This window comes from Bos mutus, chromosome 18, assembly GCF_027580195.1.
Source record: "Bos mutus isolate GX-2022 chromosome 18, NWIPB_WYAK_1.1, whole genome shotgun sequence".
NCBI lineage: Eukaryota > Metazoa > Chordata > Mammalia > Artiodactyla > Bovidae > Bos > Bos mutus.
This window is the reverse complement of record NC_091634.1, coordinates 36,653,439-36,669,621: the sequence shown is the minus strand read 5'-3', so window position 1 is coordinate 36,669,621 and position 16,183 is coordinate 36,653,439. Positions and strand designations below refer to the sequence as shown.

At 51.6% G+C, this 16,183-nt stretch overlaps 1 long non-coding RNA gene across 1 annotated transcript; it reads right to left on the bottom strand.

Annotated features, from left to right (window-relative positions):
- Positions 1–5,641: 5,641 nt before the first annotated feature.
- On the bottom strand, positions 5,642–14,758 carry LOC138991683 (uncharacterized). Its single transcript, XR_011467553.1, has 3 exons — positions 14,592–14,758; positions 7,403–7,477; positions 5,642–6,703 (listed from the first exon to the last, which is right to left on the bottom strand). It is a non-coding gene; the product is annotated as an uncharacterized lncRNA (long non-coding RNA).
- Between the last annotated feature and the right edge of the window lie 1,425 nt (positions 14,759–16,183).

The following is a 16,183-nucleotide window of genomic DNA, read 5'->3' as shown; positions in this document are numbered from 1 at the left end:
GATGCTGAACCTGAAGCTACAGTACTTTGGCCACCTGATGTGAAGAGCTGATTCATTAGAAAAGACCCTGATACTAGAAAAGATCGAAGGCAGGAGGAGAAGGGGACGAGAGAGGATGAGATGGTTGGGTGGCATCACCAACTTGATGGACACAAGTTTGAGCAAGCTCCGGGAGTTGGTGAAGGACAGAGAATCCTGGTGTGCTGCAGTCCATGGGGACGCAAAGAGTCAGACACGACTGAGTGACTGAAGTGAGGCTCATACCAGACAGGTGTTTTTATACCTTTCTCATTTACTAATTTGGACAAGAAACTTGACCTACAGAAGACCGTCACTTTGTTTCTTGAATTTTTCTGAGCATGCTCTATATGCCCATCATGATGAAATAAGTGAGTAAACAGTGTATCTTCAGCCCCTTTTCATGTCCACAGGTTGATTTCTACATGCTTTTTGTTAGGTGCATTCTATGAACTCCCTGGAGCAGTTTCCTCAACTGAAACCATAACAGTTACAGATAATGTTTTGGAAACATCCATAATTATAGAGAATAGTTCTTGAGGGCTCACACTGTACCAGACTTTTTTTTTTTTTTTCTCCAAACTTTAAGCTTTTTATTTTGTATAGGGGTATAGTTGATTAACAATGTTGTGGTCATTTCAGATGAACAGCGAAGGGACTCAGCCATATATACACATGTATCCATTCTCCCCCAAAACCCTATCCCATCCAGGCTGGCACTTAACATTGAGTAGAGTTCCATGTGCTATACGACAGGTCCTTGTTGGTTATCCTTTTTAAATATAGCAATGACTGCCCCAGACTTCACCCACTTTACTGAAGTTAATCCTGATAAGAACCCCATGGGGTAGTTCTTCTATTTGTATTTCACACCAGAGGAGCCCGAGGCTCCGGGAGGTGATGGAACTTGATCAAGGTCACACAGCTAATCAATGGCAGAGCCGCAACTCCTGCTGCACCTACTCTCAATTGTTTACTTATTCAATGAACATCTACTGCTGTTAAGGGACAGGCCAAGGATCCAGCAGGGGATAACACAGAGCCCTCATGGGGCTCACATTCGAGGGAAAGAAGCATCCCAGGAAGAGGTAATAGCCCGTGCAAAAATCCTGAGGTTGGACCAAGCCTGGCAAATTGAGGAAGAGAAAGAAGACCAGCAGGGTGAGAAGGAAGGTGAAACAGAGAGAGAAAGAAAGTAAGACCAGGTGACAGGGTCAAGAATTGCATTTATTCTAAGCTTGACAAGAAATCTTTGGAGTATGGGGGGGAGGAGGCTTTGATTTTATTGCAATAGAATATTTCTCTGCCTACTGTATGCTCTGCTAGACTACATTTGCAACATCCATGATTCTTGCCTCTAGAGAATTTTCTCGTTGTGAAATCAAAATGGGCTCAGCAGCCCACAATGTTCTAAGGCTTTTATTACATACTGAGAAAGTACCCTCCAGAAAGAAGGTCACACTTGTTTCTACTCCTCCCGGGCAGTGGCTGAGTGCCCATCCCCCAGCCCCTGACATACCTGGAATGAGATCACCTTTATCAACATGACTGGCGGAAGCAGTATTGTTTGGTTGGTTTTACTTGTAGTTCTTTGCCACTGAGTTTGAACATTTTTTGCACGTTTGTTGTTAACCATTTAGAAGTTGTTTTTGTTTTTTTTTTTTTTTAGGGGAGGGGAGGTTGGCCTGCTTATGCCCATTGCTCAGTTTCCTTTGGGGGCATTTCTTCTTGTTCATTTGTGGGAACTTTTTATAGTATGAGGAAATTGACCCTTTGTCAATCAATGAGTTTTAGAGCCAGAAAGTTCTTAGCCCAAGCTCCTTGTGTACCAACGGGTTAACTGAGGCCCAGACAAGAATGGGTACTGGTTCTAGTTCTAGTCAGTGCTCCGAGCTCTCCGGGGTCTCTCTGGTTCCAGAAAGATGCCTCTCCAACTGGGTTCATTGCCTAAAGAGATCCCCCCCGCTCCTGCTGGCCCCTCCTGGTGTCTTTGCCTGTTCCTACCCCCAACTCCCCACCAGATCCTCTTAGGGGTTTCAGGTAGACAGGAAGACATTCTGCAGGCCACTGGCTCTGTGTGTGCAAGTGAAGTCACTGATGGAGGAATGGGTCTCAGAGAACAGAGCTCAGTTTCCTGGGCGGGGTGAGCGTGAGGGTGAGGGTAGGGGGGTAGTACCCCTGTCCTTCCCTTGTCTCCAGGTGCCAGGAGGGGCCACAGAGTCTGGCTGGGAGACTAGCTGTGTGCACACCCTGCACCAGCAATCTTCCTTGGCTAGTGGGGGACCACAGGAGCATGAAACATGAAGGGGATATCAGAGAAGGGGCAGTGGGGTGAATCAGAAAAAGTCCTAGATCAGGGCTCAGAAATCCTGGGTTGGAGACCAGATTTGTCTGGACAACTCTTTGAGCTCTCAGCCTTTGCCATGAGATGGGGCTTTTTTTCCCAGAGCCGGTGCTAAGAATCGGTGGAATGATGGACTTAAATATGTGCAAATATGAAGCTGTGTTTACTTTGGTGGCAGCGGTGCTTTTGCCTGCCCAGCACCCATCTTCCCATCTCTTGGCTCCTCTAGGGAGCTACCTCTTTCCTACTCTGAGTTCATGAAATGCAGAAAGGCTGCCCCTCTCCCCAGTTCCAGGGGCAGGTGAGACCCAGGTGGAGGCAGCCCCCTATCCCCACCTCCATCTCTACCAGGGATGAGCAATGTCCAGGTCATCTCTGGCCTTTGTCCACACATGGAACTGCCTGCATGAAAATGAGTAGCACGCAAGAGAACAGAGACAGAAGACAGAAAGGTGGCATTGTTTGAGCCCCTGGATACAGCCAGAACTGATCCCCCTCACTCTTATAAGAGACAATAAGTACTCTCTTTGGTCATTCCAGTTTGAATCAGAATTCCCGTGATTTGTAACTCAAAAGAAAAATACAACCAAACACAACTGTCATTTAATTCAGTCCTTCAGTGCCAAAGTCTGGAGCTCAGTGACAACAGACTTGTCCCAGGTCACATACCACTTAGTTGCAAAGTGAGAGTTCTGGAAGCCCAGACACACGCCTCCACAGCCTTCCAGCTCCTTCCCCTGCTGGCCTGGTCAGGATGTGCAGCCCAGTCACCCTCCCTCACTTCCTTGAGGATTTGCAAGTTAACAGAAGGCTTTGTAAACACATGATCTTGGGTTGGTTTGTTTGTTTTTTCGTAAACAAATCAAGCAGAGTGTAGATCTGGGTCTAGGGTGGCCGTGGCAGCCCACGGGGCCGGTCTTGTGCCTCAACTTGCCCTTTAGTGTCCAGTGATCCTGATCACACCTCAGTTAAGCCACTAGAACATTTTGCTGGGTCTGTGTGAAGAGAATTCTGTATCGTGCCTGGGCTGGAACTGATACAGCTGGAGAGAAGGCAAAATTGCCAGGTCCCTGGACATGTGTGTTGTCTATTTGAATACTTGCTTCCATGTTGCCCTTCCAGGTCACACGACAGCTCGCCTGACCGGGCCACTGGGCACCCCAGTGGGAAGTCGGGGGCGTGGGGCTCCCTCCATGGGTCCCTGCACTGCCCCTGAGGTGCAACCTCAGGTTCTGGCTGATGGACAATCACACCCTGGGGCACGCAGGGCCACTTCTGGCTGGATGCATGCCCAGGTGCACGTGAGGGGCCCAGGCGCCGCCAGCCACTAGCGGCCACTGCCAACTGAGACCAGCCTGGGGCGCCTTCCCCTGTCCTGCTCAGGGGCAGGACAGAAACCTGACAAGCATGTTTTCACCAGGGTGAGAGTTTCGGCCCCTCTTTGGGGACTGTTTGTGTTTCGGGTCACGCTGTTGGCTGCCCCCGCCCCCTTCTTTCCTCTGCCAAAGTGACATTCCCCGGGGCCGGCAAGGGCTCCAGGAAGCTGGCAGTCCCTGCCCTCGAGCTGCCCAATGGGAATCTCCTTTACCTATTCCAGGCACTTCCATATCCTCAGTTACATTTCATTCTCTCATCACAGTCCAGCAAATCGTGAGTACAGCCTCTATCTTACAGACAGAGAGCTGAGGCCCAGCAAGGGAGGGTAGCTTGCCTGAGGTCACACAGCAAGTGTGGGGCTGAGAACATGAAAACTGATCCCCAGCCCAGTATCCACTCCCCACTTCCCAACCAAACCCAAACTCAACCATGGACAAGGATCAGAAAAGTGTCAGTCCCTCAGTCATGTGAGACTCCATGGACTACAGCCCACCACGTTCCTCTGTCCACGGAATTCTCCAGGCAAGAATACTGGGGTGGGCACCTTTCCTTTCTCCAGGGGATATTCGTGATCCAGGGATTGAACCCGGGTTTCCAGCATTGTGGGGAGATTCTTTACCATCTGAAACACCAGGGAAGCCCAACAAGGGTCAGGCCTGATGGCAATCCCACCCTCTCCAGTTCATCCATTCATTCAACAAATACTGGAACTTCCCAGGCACCAACTAGGTTGGCCCTGGCCAAAGCCCACCCACCTCCTGTTTTTGTAAATAAAGCTTTGTTGGAACACAGCCACTCCCCTCCATCTGTTTATGTGATGATCGCTTTCTGCTGCTGGCAAAGTTCAGTCAAAACAGAGACCACCTGGCCCCCAGGCTTAATATATTTACTACGGAGCCCTTTGTAGAAAGAGTGTGCCCAGGGTCACATTATGACTTTCTAGGTACTTTTGCACCTCGGTGAATCCTTCCTTGTAAAAAACTATATATATTTATGTACACATGAATCTGAGTCCCCCTAAAACCAAATGTCCTCACTGAGTTTATGATTAATATCTCTATCCAAAACCTGACCCACCTGCCCTGTCTCTTCTGACTTCAACCTCTTTCTTGTACCCTCTGATCTCCGTCCTGTGCTAACTGAGCCCTAATCAACCTGAGCCAGATGACTCAGATTGCTGTTGTCTGTAACATCATTAATGTTCTAAGATTGCTATTATAGATTCATCATTAGTATACAAATCTGGGTTGTTTCTGCAGGGCAAGATGAGCTCACAGACAAGCCCCCTAGCCCCACCTGAGCCATGGACCACCTGGCCAGAGAATCATAAGCTCAAGACATCCTGATTCCCAAAAGTGTGATTAAGAAATGTCACAGAATGTCACAAGACAAGGATTAATCACAGTTCCTTTGTTGTTAACCTTTAAAACACCCTTAACTCAAAGACCAAGATGGAGTGGATCTGAGGCTTGGCTGCCACTTCCTAGCTTGGTGCCCTGCAAATAAAGCCTTATTTTGCAGCACACTCGATACACTCGGCTGTCAGAGTTGGGCTGTCTGCACTGCACTGTGGGCACAGGAGTTCTTGCTCGGTTACCTACACATAAAATTATGGATTTAGATATAGATATAGCAATGTGTGTGCTTAGTCACTCAGTCATGCCTTTGCAGCCCCATGGACTGCAGACCCCACAAGTCTCTGTCCATGGAATTTTCCAAGTAAGAATCCTGAAGCGGGTTGCCATTTCCTACTCCAGGGGATCAAATAGATATACTTAATTATGTTTTATGACCCTGTTAGTAAAAAGACAAATATAATCTAGGCATGATTGTATTCTTTTTCTATTGTTTTAAACCAATTCCAACATTTCCATGAGCCCCTGGACCTCTTGTGGACCCCAGGCACTTCACCTGCTCTGCCTCATGGGAAGTCAGCCCTGAGTTGGCCACAGGTGGACCCCATATTGCTGTGAGTAGAGCCCCAAAAGGAGACACCCCAGTGTTTAGCCCTCACCTTGGTCCTTACCCCAGCAGTAGGGGTTGCATGGAGAAGTTTTCACAGCTCTGAAGGGAACTGTTCAGGACTCAAAGTGATTGCATACATTTCTTAGGATGAAAAATTGCATTCCCTTTCAAATGCCTATATTTTGTATTTTTAAATTTTCAATTAGTTTGGTGGGATAAATAATAGGTGCACACAGGTTAAGAGTATGTTGAATGCCCCCAGCGATTTGCAAAAGAATATAAGGCTCTCTTCTACTCCTGCACCACCACCCTCTTCCTATCGCTGGTGTGAGTCCTTCCAAGCAGACTGCATTTTCAAGATGAGTGCACAGTTTACCACACAGACTGTTCCACTCTTGGCTTTTTTCCCCTCTTAAGTCTACATTCTTATGCATACATTCATCTTGTCTGTATTGAATAGCTCTTTAGTATGCCACTGAATGAATATACCATAGTTAGGATGTGTGGGTATTTCCAATATTTCTCTCTCTCTCTCTCTCTTTTTTTTTTTTTTTCTGATTTCTTCATGTAGCTTGCAGGATCTTAGTTCACTGACCAAGGATTGAACCTGGGCCCCCAGCAGTGGAAACGAGGCGCCCTGACCACTGGACTGCCAGGGAATCCCTCCAGTATTTTTCTTTTTCTTAAAACATAATTTTATTTATTTATGTATTGGCTGTCCTGGGTCTTTGTTCCTGCGCAGGCTTTTCTCTAGTTGCCTCAAGCAGGGGCTTCTCTCTTTAGCTGCAGTGCGTAGGCTTCTCGTTGGGGTGGCTTCTCTCGTTGCGGAGCACGGGCTCTAGAGCAGAGTCGATGTCTGTGGTGCACGGGCTTAGTTGCTCTGTAGCGTGTGGGATCTTCCCGGAGCAGAGATCAAACCCGTGTCTCCTGAATTGGCAGGTGGATTCTCTATCACTGAGCCACCAGGGAAGCCCCCTCCAATATTTGTCTATTACAGCCCTGGAACAGAGAATATGTCTGTACAGACTGGCTATGCCTGAATATTAGGCAACTTTTTTCCCCTCCAAAAAATCTCTCTCAGAAAAGAGGAAGTCCCTTTACTGTATATACAAGTTCTGATAAAGGCTCCCATTACCTGAGGATTTCTGATTCCTTTATTTCAAACAAGGAAGTACTACTTGTGGAAGACACAACAGCCTGAAATGACCTCAGTGAATTCTAATTTGAGATATTTATGGCGGACACTCAACAGAATTGGCTGTGGGGGAGAGAGGAGGCAGAGGCATTTAACACACATGCTGTAATTTTTCCTGGGGATATGACTTCACAGTTGCAAGTGTTAAAATAACACTGTAAACAAATCTTCTTCAAGATTACTTTAGAAAGCAATGCTTCAAAATTAAGAATGTCCCTCACCAGACACCATTAAGAAAATGAAGAGGAAGTCGCAGAGCAGGAGAAGATACCTGCAATCTGTATATCTAACAAAAGATCTGTATCCAAAATGTATAAAGAACATCTGTAAAGCAAGAAGGGGAAAAAGATGATCCAGAAGAAAAATGGGCAGAAGACTAGGTCAGCACTTTATTTAAAAAAAGATATCCTGATAACCAATAAACATACGAACACATGCGTAACTTCATTAGCCATCGGGGCAATGCAAATGAAATCAACAATGCAATCCTGCCATCTACTCACCAGAACGGCTAGAAGGAAAACAGAAGATAATGCCAAGTGTTGACAAGGATGCGGAGCAACCAGAACTCTCATTCCCTGTTGACAGGAATACAAATTATACAACTTTGGAAAACTGTTTAGCATCATATGGGAAAGCTGGACATAGGTACACTCTCTGAGCCAGCAGCCTTGCTCCATATGCAGCAAAAATGCTCACATATATTCATGAAAAGGCATGTTTAAGAAAATTCAAAGCAGTACTATGATATTGTGATTGATAATAAAAAGTATACGTTTGGTCTTCCTCTGGGTTCCTGGCACAAGGCTTCTAAATCTCTTGGAATTTCCTAAGTGATGAGAGTGATAAAGGTATCTTGTTACGCTATTGAAGTGACTTTTGGAAAGCCCCCAGGTAAGCTAAGATTGGGGCAGGTTGTCAAGGGAACCAGCCACAGGATTGGAGGATTGGAGCTTTCAGTCCTACCCCAGTTTCTGGTGAAGGAAGAGGAGTCAGTGATTAAGGTCAGTCACCAATGGCCAATGATTTGCTCTATCAAGCCAACGTAATGAAGCCTCCATAAAACCCCCAAAGGGTGGGGTTTGCAGTGCTTCCAGGCTGGTGAACACATACAAATGTGGGCAGAGTGGTGCTCAGAGAGGACACAGACGTTCTGAGTCTCTTCCCATATACCTGCCCTATGCATCAAGTCCATCCAGCTATTCCTGAGTTGTTATTGAGTCACTCAGTCATGTCTGACTCTTTTGCGACTCCATGAACTGTAGCTCACCAGGCTCCTTTGTCCGTGGGATTTTCCAGGCAAGAATACTGACATGGATTGCCACTCCCTTCTCCAGGGAATCTTCCTGACCCAGGGATCAAACCTGGGTCTCCTGCATTGGCAGGTGGGTTCTTTACCATCTGAGTCACCAGGGAAGCCCAAAACAAGTCTAGTAAAATGTAAATTGCAAAGCCTACATAGTGGGTCAATGGATGGTCATTGTACAATTCTTTCTACTTCTTTGTATGTTGAGAATTTTCATAATAAAATGTTTTGGGTGGAAAGAGGCTCAGTAATCAAGGATGTGTAAATTATGAGAGTCTATCTGCCACCCCCTGGATCAAATTAGAGCAGGACTCTATCTTCTACTCTCTGGATTGACAAAGATGTTAAAGACTGAGGGTACAATAGGCACACAAAAGTGTGGGGATTCTCACACTAGGTGGACGGAACCGTGGTGGTATCCCCGCAAAGCCGCCAGCCCTGACACCCTGGGTGTTTCCTTCCTATCCCCTTCCTGCCCTGATATTCTTGTTCTTTACATACGATGTATATCAACGTTGTATCCTGTTTTCCCCTCAGCTTGGCATCAACATTTCCCCCCTTCTTTAAAAACTCTTTGTAAACACTGTGCTTAAAAGAAAACAGGTATTGCAGGATTTGGGGCGGGGGTTGTGTGTATGTGTTTAATGGTTACAAAGTTCACTGTGGAAAAATTAGAATTTCAGAAAAGAACAAAGAAGAAATAAAAATCCCCCGATACTCTCCGCTTTGACCTTTTATTGGTACTCTTTTCTGTCCCGTCTGTGCACATGTGTGGAGACACACACACATTTTTATGTTTGTGTGTATTTGAACAAAATTGGGATCCTATAGGATATCGTGTTTTATTGTTTGCTTTTCTTAATAAAACTCTTCTGGGGAATGGTTTTACAGGCTGCCTGGTTCTCTAATGAGAGATCTTGTTGTTTCTCCATTGTTGGGGTTTGGGTAGGGTCAGCCTGGTGCTCACCACGCCCTTGGGGAGCCCAGAGCAGGGACAGGCCCAGTGACACCCATTTAGAGATGTGTGCACCTCTTGGGTCAGAGAGCCCAGCTGAAGCACCCCCTGATCCGGGGGGAGCCTCCTTGGCCTGGCCGCTGGCCCCTGGTCTGGCTGCCCCAGCTGCTCCCATCACTGCCTGGGTCCAAGCTCAGCTGGGAGCCGAGCCCATCACGGCTCTTCCCTCGGGGGTTCCGCTGCCTGTCCTGGCGTGTGCTGGCCTGTCCTGAGCTGCCCTTGTCTGGGCCGGGTGGGGTGAGGGTGGACCCCGCGGCCTCCGAGGACTGTGGGAAGAGCCGGGCATCTGAGGCCAGTGGCCAGGGAGACTTTGCTTCAGCAGAGCCTTTGGCCTAAGAAGCCTCCTCGGTCCAGCCCTCGGCCTGGAGGAAACCCCTGCGCCCCAGGCCTCATTGTATTGTCAGGATTTCCTGTTTCCTGACCGCCTAACCTATTTATGGGCCACAATGGCCGCTTCCCAGGGGAGGCCCCTACTGTACTTGGGCCTTCTCCACAGATCCCATCGTGGGCCCAGCCTGCCTTTTCTCTGGGGCAGGGACACTGAACGGGTCACCTCACGTGCTAATCCAGTAGGTTGACAGAGCCTGCCAGACATAGCGTGAGGACTCTGAGGCTCCATCTGGGCTCAGCAGGTGCTCCATCGGCCATGAACTCTGTGCGGGGCTGGGTGACGGCTGTCCTAACTTCTCATCTCCTACTTCCCTTCCCTCCACCACAGGTCCACTCCCTGCTCTGAACATGCCCTGCCTTTTCCTGGGTTTCCCTGGTAGCTCAGAAGGTAAAATATTCACCTGCAAGGCAGGAGACCCGGGTTTGAGCTGAGTTGAGAAGATCTCCTATAGAAGGGAATGGTAACCCTCTCCAGTATTCTTGCCTGGAGAATCCCATGGACAGAGGAGCCTGGCAGGCTGCAGTCCATAGAGTCAGATATAAGTGACTGAGTGCTTTTTCCTGCCCCAGGGCCCTTGCTTGTGTTGCACCTCTGATGTCTCAGGTCCTCAGCAATTAAATCAGGCAAGATTGACTCAATGGACACAAGTTTGTGTAAACTGTGAAGAACAGGGAAGCCTGGCGTGCTGCAGTCCATGACGTCGCAAAGAGTTGCACATGACTTAGCGACTGAACAATAATAAGATACATTACATGAAACAGGCACTGTTCAGCTCAACAATTCTTACTCAACCTTCAAGGCCCCGATTCAAACGTCACCTCATCCAGCAGGTGTTCCTGTGCCCCTAAGACTGCCTCCCCATTCCTCTTCCCCAGCCCTGATATCATTCTATAAGTGAGGCTACCAGGTCAATTCTGAGCTCAAGCTCCCGAAGCAGAACCCGAGATGCAATATTTATGCAAGTGGTTTACTGAGAATCTCAGTTCGTGTGAAAGTGAGGGAAGCAGGGAACAGGGCAAAGGAGGCAGCCCACCCGGATGAGGCTTCAGGAGAGCTCTTGCCTAAGCCTGATCCCGGGGACTCTGGAGGGTGAATGGTTCTGAAGACACCGTGGACTCTGGAGGCTGGGGGACTGCACTGCTATCTGCCCACATCGGTCAGCCTCAGTTCATTACTCCCGGGCATCTGTGGGTTATGCAGCTCCCATCAGCCAAGAGCAGCCTTGGGAGGGGGTGAACTGAGAGCAGCCCACTGCACAGCACCAGGTGCACCAGACCGGGGATCAGGGCGCCTGTGAGCAGTGCCTGCCTCAGGGAGAGTCCAGCGTTCCCACCAAGTGGGAGCTACCCAGGGCTGCTGTGGCATCTGAGGCACCCCAGAGCTCAGAACCGTGCACCAGCAGACAGACGTGACACGTGACAGCTGAGCCCAAGGAGGGCAGCAGCTTCAGGGCTGCTGCTGGCTGACTCAGTGGCCCAAACCCAGGTGTGTGGGATCACCTTGCCCCAGTGCCTTCCCAGGAGGCCCGGGGTCTATGCCACCTGGCCTCATCTCCTCTGGTTGTGTCCCACTTCCCTCCCCTTGGTTGGGCTCGCTGTGCATCCAACAGGCTCAAGGAGAGCTGCAAGCCTCTGTGCCAAGGATGCTCAGGACCTCTCCCCAGCCCTGTCCACCTCCCACTCCTCTCTCTGCCTTGAGCATCATCCCCACACAAGTCACCCCTAGACGGGCAAGTGGAATGGAGTGTTAGTTGCTCAGTCGTGTCTGACTCTTTATGACATTAGGGACTGTAGCCTGCCAGGCTCCTCTGTCCATGGGATTCTCCAGACAAGAATACTAGAGTGGGTTGCCATTCCCATCTCTAAAGAATCTTTCTGACCCAGGGACCGAACCCAGGTCTCCTGCTTTACAAGTGGACTCTGAGCCACTAGGGAAGTGGCAAGCAACTCCCTAAATAACCTCCTCCTCCTGGAAGCCTCCCCAGACCCAGACTCAGGAAATAGGTGATACTGGGGAAGGGGCATGGTTTGGGCTACTTCCTGTCCCCTGCTGGTGGGTAGGGGGCGGGGGTGGGATGGGGATGGGGGGTAGGAGGTAGTCTCCAGGCTGACCAACCAAGGAACTGTTCTCAGCGGCCTTGGCCATCCAGCCAAAGGCCATGGGGTTTAGACCCTGATGAGGGGGGTTGGGGTACAAAGCTGCTGGAGAAGGGCTGGGTCCCTCCAAGCAGCCTGTGGGGGGAGGCATTCATGTCCTGGAAAGGGGTGGGGCCAAAGGGGTGTCGAGAAGCCTCACTCAGCATCCTTACCCTGCTCACCCTCTGTTCGGGGAGGTGTGGAAAAAGTGGCAGGGTTGGGGGCAGGCAGAAGAGCAGGAGGAAGGGGAGTGTGCCTGTGTTGATAACCCTACCAGGAACCAGTCTATGCTTAAAGGAAGGAAGAGAGAAAAACAGCCCACATCCGGGACCACCAGGCAGGAAGCCAGAACCCCAGCCCTGCCTCACGTGCTTTGCAACCTGAAGCTCCAGGCCCCTGGGCCTCAGGCTCCTCAGATGAGTGACAAGGAGTTGGAGCCCATGGCCTCTGGGGATCCTCTAGGCAAGAAAGGGCCCTGGTCCCTCGAGAGAGGCTGCTCTTCACAGGGGCAGGACAAGGAGCCTCAGAGCCCTGGAGGGAGGAGGAGGCGCCCAGGGGCAGTACCTGCATCAGTCAGACTGGGCTCCAGTCTCAGGACAGCCACTGGCCCATCTCTGAGCTGGGAAAGGGGGACAGTAATAGCAGCACCTGTCACCAGAAATGGTATGAGTGCAGTGGGTATCCAGGGGCCTCAGGGACATGTTCCTGCTCCGCTCATCTTGGCGTCTGTGACCCTTACATCAGCCCTATTAAGGAAGCGAGACAAGGGCACGCCCATATCTCAGACGACAAAACTGAGGCTCCAGGTGCTCGGCTCAGGCTGCTCCTTTCCCTCTGATGCACCCTGCCTCTCCCACACCCATGGCTGCAGGCGATGATGGCCAGGCAGCACCTGTATGCATGTGTGTGCACACACACACTCACACACACACTCACACGCACACACCCTGCCCCCTCTGCAGGGCCACCATGGGTTCAGCTCTGCTGAGGTGGGAGTCGGGAGCACAGCACGATTTTTCCAGCTGCTGGGCTCCTCCTGCCAAAAGGGGAGGGGGGAAGGAATGGAGCTGGTTCCAGGATGGGGTAGGGTGGGGTGGAGGGGTGAAGTGGCGGGAGGCTGCCTGTTCCATGGAAGGATGGGTTTTTCCCTGGAAACTCTCCTGCCCTCCACCCCCTCCCCCAGCTGCCTTTTCCTGGAACAAAGGCTGGGGGTGAACAGGAGCTGGTCCCACCTGGACAGATGCTGTGACTCCTGCCAGCCCACCTTGGTCCCAGAGTTCTGGCCCCAACCCCATCGGGGAACTCAGGCCCCTGACCACCACCCTGCCTCACAGGGGGAAACCAAGGCAGATGGTCAGAAAACCACCTTCCTCCAAAATATTGGATCCTGTCATCCCAGAATAGGATGGTGCAGCCCACACCCTTGGAGAGGTCTTGGTGGCCAGCCCCCTGCCTCGGGAAGACCAGGGCTCCAACGAGGGGGCACTTCGTTCTGAGGGCCTGTTCTGTTGTTTTATCAAAAAGTTCCTGCTTCTGTGCAACTCAATTGTCCCCAGTGGAGGATAGCCCAGCCCCCGCCATGCCCGCACCTCCCTCCCGGGCCAGCGAGGATTGGGGTGGGGTTGTGGGGTGTGGGGCGGGCAGTGGGAGGTCAAGGCTGGGGAGGTCTGGGGAGAAGGCCTCTGGCTTTTCACCTGCTCTGCTTTCTGCTCTGGCTCTGGCTCTGGCCTCGGTGCCCTCATCCTTCTCTTCCCCCACTCTGCCCCTTTCCTGCTTTCTCCCCACCACCCTCTCTCTTCCTCTGAATCTCTCTTGTTCTCGCCTTCGGGTGTGCTCCTCTCTATCCTAGGTGCTCTCTCACTTTCACTTTCCTTGGCTTTCTCCTTCACTGCCTCGGTCCGTCTCTCTTTTCCTCTCTCTCTCTGCTTTGCTCACCCCTCCCGGTGTCCCCGTCTCTCCCCCTAACTCTCCAGCACTCTCCTGCCTGAGAGCCAGCTTCCTGCAGGTATCTCCCCAAATTGTTCCACCAGCTCCTCAGCCTACCCCTCCTCCCTCGGTGCTCCCCCAGGGTCTCACCATCCCCCGCCCGGGGCCGCCGTGTGCTCCCCACTTCCACCTGTCTCCCTCCAAAGGCAGGTCTCTGTCCAGGAGAGAATGTCAGAGCTGCAGTGCGAGGGACCTGACACAGATTAGGGCTGAGAAATCCAGGTAAAGATGAGCCTGGAATGAACAGACCCAAGAAGAGGCCAGCAGAGGTGGCACCCCAAAATAGCAGAGCTGGGGTGGGGGGATTCTGAAATTACCAGCACAACCCCTGCCTTTTGCAGCTGGTAAGTCGGGGCGCCCACTGCGGGGTCCTGGGCAGGCAGCCCCCTGACCCAGTGGTGCAGAACTCTCTGGTTGATGCCAGCCCAGCAGGCAGCCCTGTGGCCCAGCAGACTGTAAATCATCACCATTGTCTGGCCTGGCCCCAGTCTCGCCTGTACATTAAAAGGAAGGACACGAATCTCCCAGAATGCGGCCCCTCTGCCCGCCAGTCCAGAGAGGGCTGACGCGGCAGAAGAGAAAAAGGGTCTTTATGCCCACAGGCAGAAGGGCACTACATCCCCTCCCAGTCCCCTGACATTGCCCTCTGGTGAAAGGAGCCTCTGTGATGCTCCCTGAAACGGGCCAGAGCAGACGCAGCATCCTCCCCAGACAGGAGGCAGAACAGGCGGCTGGGGGGGTGTGGGGGTCTCTGCCCCGCAGTGAAGACGGTCACAGGCCACACTGGGGGAGGCCTCTGGGCCCAAGGACCTGAGGAAGAAGCCCTGGGCGGGCAGAAAAGGAGAAAAAAGGCACTCACACGGCAGCACGGAAGCGGGGTTAGAGGGGCTCCGTCCTGTGTCCACACAGCCCTGGCCTTTCACAGCTGCGGAGGAGCGAATTCCTGTGGAACTGGCCGCAGAGGAGGGGCAGACCCCCCGCCCCCTCAGTCTCGCTGACCACATTCTCACCTCCTCCAAGCCTCACCCACTCTGCTTTCCCTGCTTCTTGAGTCACTTGGCACAGCCCATGCAGGTACTTTGCAATGCTGTCCCTCCCACCTAGGATGCTGTTCCCTGAGTCTACACTGTCCCCTTCCCCAGCACCCCCCACCCCTCAGGGCTGGCTCTATTTCCTCTTATCCCACCTCCTCACCTTCCAGTCTACTGTATCACTTGTTATGTCTGTATTTTTATACAAAGCCTTTTAAAAATTATTTATTTATATTTGGCTGCACTGGGTCTTCTTGGCTGCATGTGGGCTTTCTCCAGTTGCAGAAAGCAGGGGCTACTCTCTAGTGGCAGTGCACAGGCTTCTCATTGCAGTGGCTTCTCTTGTTGCAGAGCACAAGCTCTTGGCCCATGGGCTTCAGTAGTTGTGGCACACGGGCTTCGTTGTTCCATGGCATGTGGGATCTTCCCGGACCAGGGATCGAACCTCTGTACCTGCATCGGCAGGCCGATCCTCAACCACTAGACTATCAGGGAAGTCCCTGTTATGTCTGCATTTTGGGGGTCAGTCTCCCCAGTCGCAACGTGAGTTCGATGAGGAAGCCTGCATTCATTTTTCATTTATCTCTTGTCCCAATGCCTGACACACAGTAGGTTCTCAATGACTATATCTTTGAATGAATGTATAGCTCATTTCACTTCTCCTTTCTCCTACCCTGAGGGGGAGGCACAATGGTTCTCCATCCAGAAACTGAGGGATACTTCTCAAGTTATGTAGCGAAAAAGAAGTGGAACTGGGATTCAGATTCAAGGCTATCTCACCCCCACAAAACCATGCCTTTAATCCATGTGTTCACTATCTCCCTGTGACAGCCACCCACACACACCAGGACTTGGCCAGATGGGACCCCAAGGAGAGAAGGGCTTAGCCCCGAGGGAACGTTTGGATGGCCCCATGCCTCCCTTTCAGATTGGATGGGGGGCCCAAGGCCAGGTCCTCCAGCAGAGCTCGGTCCCTGTGAGAACCAGGGAGCAGCTCCCCCGCCCCCCACACCTCACCTCTGCAAGTCTGCCCCTGCCCAGCTGTGCATCATTAGGCTGGGTTCCTCCTCCTTCTGGAAACTTAGCGCCCCTCTTCCCACCCCTCATCAAGTGGGGCAGCAACACCTGCTCAGCAGGTCCACCTGTAAGCACCACAGGTGAGAATGTGCAGAAACGGTTCCCGGGACCAGACTAGAAAGCTGCAGACCCCTCTGCAAAGGCCCGAAGCTGACCAGAACCTGGGGTGGGAAGGGCTCCAGGGAAAGGCTTGGTCCCCCTTGGCCCCCAGCTGGAGGGAGGGTTCAACTTGGGGCTGCCAAAGCCCTGAGTCAGCTGGCCCTGAAGAGCCAGGCAGCCAGGGAATGGAGCACCAGGGGCCCCGGGGGCCTACTCCGTGGGTGGGGACGGTCTCCCCACGGGA